Source organism: Crassostrea angulata, unplaced genomic scaffold, assembly GCF_025612915.1.
Source record: "Crassostrea angulata isolate pt1a10 unplaced genomic scaffold, ASM2561291v2 HiC_scaffold_177, whole genome shotgun sequence".
Lineage (NCBI taxonomy): Eukaryota > Metazoa > Mollusca > Bivalvia > Ostreida > Ostreidae > Magallana > Magallana angulata.
The window spans coordinates 36,896-40,607 of NW_026441730.1; the positions used below are offsets into that span (position 1 = coordinate 36,896).

At 34.5% G+C, this 3,712-nt stretch overlaps 1 pseudogene; it reads left to right on the plus strand.

The window, feature by feature from the left end:
- Positions 1-738: 738 nt before the first annotated feature.
- Positions 739-1,455, plus strand: LOC128169689 (uncharacterized; annotated as a pseudogene).
- Positions 1,456-3,712: the final 2,257 nt, after the last annotated feature.

Sequence of the window (3,712 nt, forward strand, 5' to 3'; positions counted from 1 at the left end):
TTACGACATGTTATATCGAATTTTCTCATTGGCAGACTAAAAATCGCCAGATCTTTAGCTAACGTAACGTTTCATTTAAGCATTGAATGTTTATTTTTGGATGTGTCGGTCCTATGACACAACAATGCGGTGCAGACAAATTGAATGATAATATATCTGCACCGCATTGGTGTGTGTTAGGACCGACGACATTCAAAAATAAAGCTATTTTATACGCTCTTAGTCAGATATATGAAACATACATGGGGGCAGCCATATGAACATGTTATTTAGAAGTCGTCCGCGGCTAAACATTTAGTGCCAGAAGCTTTGTAGAGAAAAATCTTTTTAAAGAAGGAGGGGATATAACTTACCGGTTATTATCAAACGTACATAATTGCTTTTGTAAGGTTGGACGTTTCATTTACTTTCACAAAATTAATATACCCAAAACACGTGGTAACGTTTATATTTGTGCTAATTGCGCTTAAATTAGCAAAGTGTATTCATAGGAAATTGAATGTCGCAGATTTCCAATGCAAACATAAATATATTTATAATACAAGTAACGCGTGTTTGTATGTTGTTGTTATATTTATATCCAATCTCTTATTGGTCGTAAATTAAGTTACTCAGGCGTATCGAAAGTTACCTCGATACGAGCTTAAAGTAGTAGAAGTTATTCGAGAGTTCGCTGGCTATCGTGCAACAGACTTCTGAGATGTCTTTAGTTCAGACTGATTTCCTCGTTTCGTATAGAGAATAGACAAAGACAATTTATTGGAAGAACCTGCAGTTGAAACTAGACCACAACCTGAACAATCTACAGACAAAGGTCCTGAACGGTCAGACCTTGTAGACATATTTAACTTGTTTTGGACATACTTGGACTCAAAGCTGGAGAGTTTCAAGGAGAAAATATAAGATTCTGGTAAAGATATTGATAACATTACTTTGTCTATCAAGAGAGAATTTTCAGTCAAGTTTAAACACGAAGGAAATACGATTCAGTATAACTATTACTTTGATTCTGATTTATTGAGTGATTAAGCAACAGTGCAGAAACGTGTGTACGACCCCACCGCTCTAGGATTGGTGACGGGGCTTATTAATAAGCTGAATAAGAGGAACAAGTTCATCAGAAAAGCAGATAAGTCCCCCGCAGGTTGGACAACGTCAGATTTTGAAGATGAAAAACGAATGCGTCAAGCGGAGACCTGCGCTCTACCGACAATCAAAGAGTAGCGCCGTGCACAACCTTACCAAAAACCAACCACTACAGTATCGAACTCTAATATCAAGGTGTTGTCTGCTCCTTCTCATTCCTTTCGCAATTTCAACTTTAAACAGCGTAAGGAGCCTTCAGCCTTCGACATGTGCTTCAACTCTCGCCAGTACGGTCACTGGAAATCATCCTGCCTAGCCCCGTCAAGAATGTCCAGTTCAAACGCAAACAACTCAAACGGGAAGCAGTAAATCTGCACATGAATAGTACGTGTTTTGATTCCCTCTTGTACGAACAGAATGAATTATTATTAAATAAAATGCATATTTTGATAAAACATCAGTTAATGTGGGTAAAGGGGTTAAAGGCAATGTGTGTAAACATATCAAATTTTGGGAATCTATTGGTGCTAACCAATTTGTATTAGATACGATAAGAGAAGTGTCAGTCCGCTGAGTGTCTCTGTTAACAAAGCTTCTGGTAAAAAGAGGTTGATTTTAGATCCGAGTCAATTAAATGACTATGTTCTTTAAATTCAAATTTGAAGACTAGAACAATGCTGTAGATTTTTTCAAAAAATGATTGCTATTTGTACAAGTTCGATCTTAAATCAGTGTATCACCACATAGATATTTGTAAACAGCAATTGACATATTTCTCCTTTTTTGGAATAACAAATGTTATTGTTTCAGTGTTTTACCATTTGGCCTGACTTCGGATCTTTACATTTTCACAAAAAAATGTTTAAGACCACTTGTCAAATACTGGAGAAATAGTGAATTGACATAGTTTTATATTTGGAGGATGGTTCAGGTTTTTGTACAGATTTCCAGAAATGTTTGCAGAATTCTGATCATGTCAGAGATACTTTAGGAAAAGTAGGTTTATTGACAAAGTTTGAAAAATCTGTATTACAGCCCGTACAGCGCTTCGCTCTAAAACTGTAGTTTCACTTCAGCATTCAAAATGTAAACAAAAGCTTTGTTTACATAGCGAGGAATTGTAATCTCTGTAACTCGCTTATAGCTCAACAGTTGGTTGCCTATTTTAAAATGCCTTACTGAAGCATTCTAAACATTAAAATCGAAAAAATAATTTTTGACCAAAATCGTAACCATGCCCCTTTAGTCTTTCTCTTTATGCTTACCACCCAGAAAAGTTGATGATGCAGTTGTTTAAATTAAGTTTTTAATTGATAGACTTTTCTCTTTTTACAGCAAGGGAATTGGGCAGAGCAGCAGGCAAAATCATTTCTATGTACCCAGTTGTGGAAAATGTTGCCAGTTTAACGACAAGACAAATTTACCTAGCCATTGACGATAGAATTTGTTAGGATCGTTTGTTATTATTATCTATTCCAGAAGAGATTGAATGAAAATCTTTTCCACAAAAGATGGACAGAAAGTGAAACGGTTATGAGTTCTACATGGAGAGATCTTAGAACAATACAGTTAGCGTTAGACTCTTTTTCAGGTATCTTCGTTAGTAAGAACGTTTTATGTCACACAGATAACTAAAACTGTGTACAAATTGTGCAGAAAGGTAGTACAAAATCACATTTACAATCATTAGCATTTGGTATTTACGCTATGTGCTGGGTGTTCAATTAATTAAAAAATTGTTTGGATACCTAGAAATTTGAATACAAAAACTGATTACTTATCAAACATCATTGATTATGAAGATTGGCAAACAAGTTTTGAGTTTTTTCAGTTTATAGATTCCTTCTGGGGACCTCATACTGCTGACATATTTGCTAATGTTTATAATTTTATAAAGATACCAAGATTTAATTCTTTGTTTTGGTTCCCAGAAACCGAGTGACTTGACCCTTTTTCTCAAAACTGGCATGACGAGAACAATTGGTTGGTTCCTCCTATAAGTTTGATATGCAAACCGATTAGATTCATACAAGCATGTAAACCACACGGCACGTAAACTGTCCTAAAGTGGACTTCAAGTCCATTTTGGATTCTGGAGTTCGCACCAAATCAATATATTTTTGAACGTGGTCTAAATTTAAAATCTATGTCTGGTTCAAAGTATTTCAATTCATTATATTATTATATATATTAAATATATTTCAATTGAGTATTTCAATTCATTATATTATTATTATATATAAATTATATGTATTTCAATAATTATGTACGTTTGAACGGGTGAATTAGAACACATGATACAACTAACACGTGTTTGAATGTTGTTGTTATTTTTTATATCCTATCTCTAATGGGTCGTAAATTAATTTACTCAGACGTAAGTCACCTTGGTACGTGCTTAAAATAGTAGAATTTATTTGAGAATTCGCTGCCGCACCCACTGAATTGGTTATTTTGGTGATATCGATGTTAATAATATGTGTTTTATATTGTAGAATGTCGAATGGAGGAAAACGAAAAGTTGATTTTACATGTATTTAATGTAACTAAAAATTATGTTGCACTCGCGCAGGCGAGTTGTCCCCATATATCGGTGTTTGAGTTTTAGTTTATCAATATTTTTTGT